General features: G+C 35.9%; 1 pseudogene; it reads right to left on the bottom strand.

The window, feature by feature from the left end:
- Nucleotides 1-22: 22 nt before the first annotated feature.
- On the bottom strand, nt 23-1900 carry LOC100722505 (zinc finger protein 42 homolog; annotated as a pseudogene).
- Nucleotides 1901-9669: the final 7769 nt, after the last annotated feature.

Below are 9669 nucleotides of genomic sequence, written 5' to 3' on the forward strand. Positions count from 1 at the left end.
ATTCAGGTTTAGCATGCCTTTACATTTTATATTCTTTTATTTTGAAATTCTAGGATAAAATCTAATGGATTAACAGTATCAACCACTCATAACTTCAACATAATTTGATAGTTATTAAGATCATAAAAATTACACAACTATCCACTAATTAACTCTCTATTGCAAAATACTCATTCTTTGAGATAATCATCATCTGTTTCAAAAGTACATTTTTTTCCCCTTGCCAGACAGGAGCTTACTCACTGAGCTAAATCCCCATCCCTAAAAAGTACATTTTTCAAAGGTAAAAATCACAACTGGAAACTGAAAAATTATTTTCATGTGGATAGCAAGCAAAATTAACTCCAGTAACTCTAATACTTATATTATGCTTCTGGAGATTTGTCCTGACTCTCTGATACACATACACAGTAGAATACGCAGCATTTTTCAAACAGTATCACAAAGTACAGAGCAGCTAAATAAAACTAAAAATACACCTTCAGGGCTGCAATGTTTCTCACAATCACTGTTGATGCTTATCCTGTTGGAGGACCCGGTCCTGGTTCTTTTTCACCTTTTGATGAGTTATAATGTGAGCTTTGAGGTTGCCGGACTGTACAAACTTCTAGGGACAGCCCTGGATGGGACAGACGAAGAGCTTCTCCCCAGTGTGGATGCGCACATGGGTGCGGAGGTTAAAATCCAGGGAGAAGCGCTTCCCACAGCCTGCAAAGGTGCACCGGAAGGGCTTCTCACCTGCGTGCACTAGGAAGCGGCGGGACAGCTTGCTGCTCTCATAGAAGGCTGGCCCACACTCTGCGCACACGAAGCGTTGGGGCGCATGCAACACATGGTGCTTCCGCAGGGAGGCTTTATTCCGCAGCCTCTTTGTGCATCCACTGTGAGGACAAGGGACTGTCTCTGGAGCGCCCTGGTCTTTATCTTGAGGGAGCTTCTTATTAGCAAATTCTCTGAGCTCCTTAGGACCTGCAGGTCAGTGTCAGGGGCTCCTCCAGCAGGAGACTTCTTGCTTGCCATGTACTTGGAATCCCAGAGGTGTGCATCCTCTTCAGCCCACCCCAGTGGCAGGGGCTTTTGCCTGGCATCATCTTTCATGTATCCCAAAGAACATTCGCTTAGGTTTTCAAAGGATCTAAGAAGGAAAGCTTCTTTCAGGCTGGGTTCAGAAAACTGACCTGTTATTACACACGCTATGTAGCAGTCAGGGGTTCCTCCTCTCCACTGGCTTGAGGGCTGGGTTTGGGGCAGGAGCCTCTGTCACATGGGGCCCAGGTCACAGGGACTGGTTCCACTTCTGCCACAGAGACTGAGCTTGCCCAAAGCTGCTCTGGTTTTGCTCCATCGAGGACTCGTCCACCCTGGCCTTTCTGGCCACCAGTCCTGGCCCTTCTCTCCACTGGCCGATTCATAGTGTTCCCCAACTGCCTTCTTGAAGGTTAAAACCAGGAGGGATTAGTTGCTTGCGGACAGCTGTGATCTCAGGTAAGCTGGCTTCAACACACACCTTCCAGGCTTGAGTTTTGAGGGCAAATGGCCAGCTTGTCTTGTTTATCACGTCCCAGCAGTCAGCACAACAGTCCAGGCTGCAGCGAGCTCCTCTGAAGTTTCTGCCAAAGGGTGAGGAAACCCGAGAGCCTGGGCTGAGATCTACTCGGCCTCCTGGGCTTTGCCTCGGACTCCCGGGGTCATAATTTTCTAAGATATATGACTTTATTTTCCATTTCATATACTTGTCACTTACTTTCTTTTTTTGCTTCACTTGCTACATGTTCCTGTAAAGATGGTAGAATAGAACAGGTGAGGTGAAGTGTAATTTCTTACTTTTCATAATTGAGCAAAGAGTACTTAATTGACCAACATATGGGTTTCTTCATGTGAGATTGATATCTTCTGATTACTGAGATTATCCAATATTAGAAACTGTTATATTACATTCCCAATAACAAAGAGACTCTACTCAATAATTTCTAGTGATGCTGATTATAATAAAAATACATATATAATCTTAAAAGAAAACTAAAAATGTTTACAAACTTAGAATTCTACTGTGATAGGTATTACATTCACCCCTCCTCTTATTTTCTTTAATCATCAGGACCTTTGTACTTTTCATCTGTTCATAGATTAGATGTAGTTGTCACCTGTGGACATCAAGTGTGGAAGATCCTTGGAATTACGCTTTCCACCATTTGATCTCAATTCTGAGTTAGTAGACAAGTGGTGAAGATTCATTTCCTATGACCTCACTCTGCCAATTTCAAAGGTGATTCTTTCTCAATAAGCCATTATAATGTGAATCTGGGAACAGTATCAGTTTCTGGTGTCCACTCCCTGGAAAGCTTTCATTTTCATTGATTAAGCAGTAAGGCTATAGTTTTTTCTAATTTTTTATTGGTACATTAGTATACAGTGATAACATTCATCATAGGAAAGCTGAGCCTATATGTGTACTCCTGCTGCTCCTTTTCTTCCTGTCCCCTCCCCTCCCTGCAGTCCCTCTTCTCTTCTTGATTTACAAGTTACATTTCCATTGTTTCCTTCTATTTTTTCTCTCTTGCTACTCCCAACCCGAGTGCCTTGTCCTCCTTCTCATGTGACTACTGTTTTCCCTTTTCCCAAAACCTGTTAACATTTTGATCCTTATTTAAACTTTTGGCTTCTCACACCACAAAAACCATGGAATATTTACAGCCCAGTAAGGACACAGTCAGCACTGGGTTGGGTTAGAAAGCAACTGACATTTTCCAGTAGCTTACTTTTAATGTCTAACTATGGAATCTCAACATGTTATGTATTTATTAAAGATGTTAAACGCTGACAATACTAGAAAAACATGATCTTTTAAAATTTAAATTTTAATTAATAAATTGATGCTATAATCATTAATATCAAGAAATTAACATTTTTAATTCTCAATGAATTAATACAATCAAAAATTTCAAATTGCTTCTTAAATACTTGTAATATTATATAATTCTCAATGAATTAATACAGTCAAAAATTTCAAATTGCTTAAATACTTATAATATTATATTTTATACAGTAACATTAAACTGCTAGTCAATGAAACTATTTTCTTAGAAGAATCAGATAATTGGAAATCTGCATAATGTTTCTTTTATTTTAAAATCTGCGTATCAATTTTTCTTTAAAATTTTGTTTGCTGGAGAATTAATAAGTAAGAACATGAATGAGTAGAATAGTATTTACGACATAATAGATGCAAAATGACACACAAAAATAATTCTCAAACTCATAAATGTATAATTAAAAAGTAATCATAGTACCTAAAGTAACTGTTTTGCTGTTTACTTATTTACTTTTTATTTTAAATCAGTTTTATTGCTGTATTTTATATATACATGATGTCCACATTCATCATGGGGGAACTTGTACCTGTAAATGATGTTTTCTTTTCTTTGTACTGAGACTCAAACTCACACTTTCCAGGCAGGAGCTGTTAGACATGATACATCTTGACTCCTCTTTATGTTTGTATTTTTCTCTCTTCCCTTTCACTCCTTTTCCCCTGCTTATTTACAAAAGCTTTGTTTCTATTTTTTCCTCCTTTTCTCTTTTTGTCCTCTTCCTCTTCTCCATTTCCCCATCCCCCTTCCTAATTTTCACTTCAATTTGAACATTTTATTCCTATTTCACACTATCTGTTATACATTTTGGTCCTTATTTATACTTTCAGTTTCTCACACCAGAGGAAAAAAATTACACATGTGTGCACAATTTATTTCATTTAAGAGTATCATCTCAAGGTGCGTTCACGGATAGAGTATCATCTCAAAGTGCGTTCACGGATATAGAAATGTTTCAAATATCAGTCACATCCATTGTATAAAAAACTACATGTAGTTTATTCATTTATAGGCTGATGGGAAGCTGGGGTATTTCCAAGAATTAGCTATTATGAACTGTGCTCCTATACACATGGGTGTGCATATATTGCTGTGGTATGATGCTTTTAATTCTTTTGGTAAGCAACCAACAAAGCCTAGTTTTAGTTTTTTGAAGGATCTCTCTGCTGGTTTCCATAATTGTTGCACCAGTCTATACTTTCAACAGGAACGGAGATGGTTTCCTTTTCCACATAGCCCCACCAGAATTTGCTATTTGTTGATTTCTGATTAGCAGCCATTTTTTCTAGAGTAAGGTGGAACCTCAATGTTATTGTAATTTGCATCTCTTGAATGACCACAACTGTCAATTTGTTTTGGTATATTTATTTTCAATTTCTAATTCTTCATCTGAGCAGTTATGTATTCATTCCAAAAGTCCATTTCTGGAATGCATCATTAAATTTGCCAGGTCTGGGGCTGGGGATTTAGCTCAACGATATAAGGGCCTGCCTTGCAAGCAGGCAGTCATGAGTTCGATCCCCGGTACCAATAAAAAGGAAAAAGATTTAAAAAAAATTTTTCCAGGTCTGAACTTTTTGAATTCTTTATGTATTCTAGCTATCTAGCTAGTGCTTTATCTGAAATATTTTTCCACTCTGTTGGTTTCTTTTGTTGTGCAAAGATTTTTAATAAGATTAGAACCCTTTTGTAAGTTCTTTGTGATACTTTCTCTGCAACATTCATAATGTCTTTTCCATATCATCATGAGTTCTATCTATTCAATGTTCTATTCAGTCTTCTAGCAGATTTCATGTTTCTGTTTTAATAATTAGGGATTTGATCCAGATCAATTTTAGTTTAGTGTATCATGAAAATATGGGTCTAGTTTTAATCTGTCAAGTGGAAAGCTAGTTTTTCCAGTATAATTTATTAAGTAGGTGTATTTTTTATAATGAAAGTGTTTGGCTCCTTTGTCAAAGATAAGGTGGCTGACTGTGTTTGGAATTGTTTCTGTATACGCTAGTGTGTTCCATTGATTTATAGGTCTGTTATTTCCCCATTACCATACTGTTTTGTTACTGTAGCTTGATAGTATAATTGAAGTCAAGGATTGTGATGCCATCCTACCTTGCCTTTGTTTCCAAGAATTGGTTTTGCTTATAACTTCAGCTTCAAAATGAATTTTAGCATTGTTTCCTCCAAATCTGTAATGTATGATGTTGATATTTTGACCAAGACTGCATTAAATCTGTAAATCATTTTTACACGATGGCCATTTTCATTGTATGTGTTCTTTCTTCCCAAGAACAAGGAAAATCTTTCCATTTTTTTCATATCATCTTCAGTCTCTTTTTTTTCTGAGTACTGTATGTTTCAATGTAAAAGTCTTTTACTTCTTTCCTTACATTGAAACTTAAATATTTAAATTTTTTGGATGCAATTGTGAAAGGTGTTATTTCCATAATTTTTCTCTCAGTGAGTATCCTATTCATATATAGGGATGTTTTTGATTTTTGCATGTTGACTTTCTTTCCAACTACAGTAGTGAATTTTTTTATTAAATTTGTAATTATTTTGGTACTGTTTATGGGGTCTTCTATGTAGAGTATCATGTCAATCACAATACTCACAATTTAACTTCTTCTTTTCCTATCCTTATTCCTTTTAATTTTTTCTCTTGTCTAGTTGTTCCAGTTAATGCTTCCAGAACTATATTAAACAGGATTCCTGGCAGTGGACACCCTTGTCTTGTTCCTCATTTCACAGGAATTCTTTCAGTTCTTGACCATTCAGTATGCTGTTGGTTTGGCTGTTGGTTTCTCATAGATCTTGTATCAGATAAAGATTATCTATTCCAATTTTTTGTTGTTTTTCCCATGTTTGCATATTTGACTTGTCAAATGCTTTTTATGCATGTGTTGAGATGATCATGCCATTTTTGTCCTTAGCTGTGTTAATATTGTGTATTAAATTCATTAGTTTATATATTTTGAACCATCCTGTATCCCCTGGATGATCCTTGCTCACTGTGTATAATCTTGATGATTTGCTATATTCTGTTTGCCAATATTTTATGAGGATTTTTACATCTATATTCATTTGGAAGCTTTGCCCGTATCTCTTTTTCTTCGTTAGCTCCTTCACTGGTTTTGGTTTCATGGTGATGCTTATTTCCAAGAATGAATTTGGGAGAGTAGATTCACTTTGAATTTCATTAAAGAGTTCCATGTCTCTGAAATGTTATTTAATTTTCATGTTTTTAAGTAGTTTTATTGGTTTCTTTTGCCAGTGATTGCCAATTTCATTGCACTATGATCAGACAATACTCATGGAATAATTTCAGTTCCTTTAAATTTACTCAAGCTTGTTTTATGAACCAGTATATGTTCTCTTTTAGAGAAATTCCGGAATGCATCTGAAAAATATGTATTCTGATGTTGTAGGATACAACACTCTGCAGGTATCACTTAAATTCACTGTTTGAAAAATTTGGTGCATTTTTGAGATTTTGCTGATCTTTTTGGTCTAGTTTATATCTGACTATAGAGCATCGAGTTCCCCCATTACAACTGCATTAGTGCTTATTTGATTTTTCATGTATTTAATATCATTTTTTATAGTTGAGTACACTGGCATTTGGGTTTAAATTGAGAAGACTGCTGTAATTTTGGTGGGCTTTCCTTTGTAAGTGAATTGTTTCTTTGTCTATAAACTCTTAATATTCCATTCTTGTGTTGAATTCCTGGAATCCTTACTGTTATACACCTTCGGGTAGATTTTTTTTTACATATATCTTGGGTAACTGGAGTTCTATATGTCTCAGTTATCTGTTTGTAAAATTCTTTTTACATGCTTGAAAATTTTCTGCCATTAGTTCTTTGGATAGATTTTTATATCATTTATGCTGTCTCCTGTTTTATCACTGACTCAGTCAATCTTAAGTTATTTTTTTTTGCATCATCTAGCAACTGTTGAATTGATATATTCACAGCCCTTTGCTATTTTTAAGAACTCTTTATTTTCATGACCACTTTATAATCCTTTATTCCGATCTGATACTCTGTCCTGACAGTGGTTCATTCTGCTACACATACTTTCAATAGAATTTTTTATCTCCTGGATATCTGATTGAATCTGTTTTATGGATTACATTTCTTTCATATTTAACTTTCTTTTCAGTTGTGTAAGAGCTCATAGCTAAAAGTTTGCGTTAAGTACTCAGGGGAAACTTTGGACTTGGAATTTTCAGCAATGCTGAAACTATTAAGACTTTGGCAGCTCTTAGAAATGGATGGTATGACTTTTTCATTAGGGAATTTTCATGAGCCAGGAGAGGAATGTCATGCCCTGTGGCTAGATGTCCCTCCAAAGCCTCATGCAGTCACTGGTGGAGCTTAACAGAGGTGACTCATTCCAGGGTGTGTGATGCTGGGATTAAATTGTGTGATGCTGGGATTTTTAAGTGTGCAACACTGAAATTAAAGGTGCCCCACTCTGCGTGTGAGTGCTGCTCACCCAAATGGCCCGCAGTGCGGATGGGACATAAGAGGAGGAGGCCACCATTGCTTCTGTGCTACTTTCCCCCTCTGCAGGCTTCTACCTGCCACAAATTTTTTCTCCTCTAGAATGTCTCTTTGCCGTGTCACCCAGCTGAGGAACCAGCCAACTATGAATTGAAATCTCTACAAATGGAGCTAAACAAACTTGGATGTTGCATATTTTGTTTCAGCAATGAGAAAAAGTAAATATACTATATGTATTGTATACTTATAAAAGTTGGAGAAAAGATTTTGAGTTTTCATCATAAAAATATTATTTGATGAGATAAATATGCTTAATCTGATTTAATATTTTATTTAAATATATAAGATTTAAATATTATTTAATATATACAAATATTAAAATTCACATGGTATACTATTAATATACAAAAGTTTTGTTATTTTTATGTTTAAAAATAATAATAGTACATTACCACAACAGTAAAATGACACATGGAAATTTCAAATATTATTTTGGGCTTTGTGCATGTATGTATTTTACCATATCATAACATTCCACTGAATGACAAAATCATACACAAAAAGAAATAAATCTACAACAGTACTGAAATGGTGTAAGTTTTCAGAAGGTATAAAGTAATTGAGGTTTCACTGAAAAACAAAAGAGAGGGAGCTGTAGTCTACACAAGGGTAAAGGAAGGCTCAGAGAGTCCTGTCATCAGAGAGTATCCTAAAGGCCTGGCCCCTAATCACTGGACCTAAAGTACACTCCACAGGTCACGCATACTTATCACATCCGTAGCTTAACATCTACATTCTCACTCAAGGAAAATAGATCATTATGATGAAAGACTAATCAAGGAGTTCTTTCTTCAGCTAGAGTTTGAAAGAGAGCAAATGAACTGAAATTTAAATGTTGTTAAGAAACCATCTCTTCGAAGACAACAGTGTAAAGATCTAACAAACAATGGACATTTGTGATAGCAAGAATCTTGTACAGCAAATAAGTAAGGGTGGCTGGATTTCGGTGTCTTCACTCCCTGTTCTGGGACTGTCGCTGAGATACGTGACCCTCTGCTTGTGAGGGAAACAAGTGGAGCTGTTGTGATGTAGCCACCTGAGCCCCAGGAGCCTCCCGTGGCTTATTCAGGTCTCAAAAAGAGCGATGCTCTCTTGTGTACTCTGTGTATTCATGTTGTCACCTTCATTTAAAGTCTACAGATATTTCAGAAATAATTATCTAGAGCTTCATGTGTGTCAGGCACTATGCTCTTCAGTGTGAAAGGTAAAATAACATTTGGGTTAATTTGTAATTTAAAAATAAAAAAATCAGTAATACATGTGGCTAAATGTGGTCAAGGAGCCAAAAACTGCTTCAAATGAGATAGTCTTCTATTCTTATTGAAAAATTTTGAAGTTCTCTATGGAAACTGTAACAGCTGGAAAGACGTTTAAAAAGAGTATCATTTCAATTACAAATAAAAAGGGTAGCTGGAGGGGAGCAAGGGAATTCTCCGTAAAGATGTCTGTCTGAGCAAAGGCAAGTACTTGAAAGAATGGCCTTTCAGTAATTCATTTATTTATAAATATGTTGTATTAGAAGAATGGGATGAGGGAAAAAATCAGTTAAACCAAAGGGTTTGTAGAAAGGACATTAAATAAGGTAAGTCAACTGAGTAGATTAAAGAAGATGATGATATATAGATGACAAATGGATGATAGATATGATAGGTGATAGAGATATACATATGTAAGTATGTATCATATTTTCAGACAATCTGGTGGTAAAGACAGCCATGAAATATATTGAGGAGGTAAATGATTTAATTGGAATTCATTAAGTGCAGAACCGTCTGACAATAATTCTTTTTTTTTTTTTTTTTTTTTTTTAACTTTTTATCGGTACCAGGGATCGAACTCACGACTGCCTGCTTGCAAGGCAGGCGCTTATGCCGCTGAGCTAAATCCCCAGTCCCCTGACAATAATTCTTGATAACAAAGTACCATCAGGATGAGGTAGATAAATGACTAAAGATTGTGAAACACACTCCTGAGTATGCTTTTGATTGAGGAGTTCATTAGGAATTCAGCAGCAAAGGGATGTGTATGGAATTTCAGTGTTGGTTTTCATATCAAAGGTGATAGGAAAATGAGCTCTCAGTACATTTAAAGACTATGAAGTACAATGAAAGCCAAACTTCAAAGAATTCTGGGTCACAAAACATTAAAATGTTTATTCATTTTTGGGCCTTTTAAAGGCCCTCATTAGACACTCTTTTGGTTGATACAATGTGTCAACTTGAGCAGTTCAGAAG

Source organism: Cavia porcellus, unplaced genomic scaffold (assembly GCF_034190915.1).
Source record: "Cavia porcellus strain 051 isolate PalLab524CR breed Dunkin Hartley unplaced genomic scaffold, mCavPor4.1 scaffold_15, whole genome shotgun sequence".
In the NCBI taxonomy this organism is placed as follows: Eukaryota; Metazoa; Chordata; class Mammalia; order Rodentia; family Caviidae; genus Cavia; species Cavia porcellus.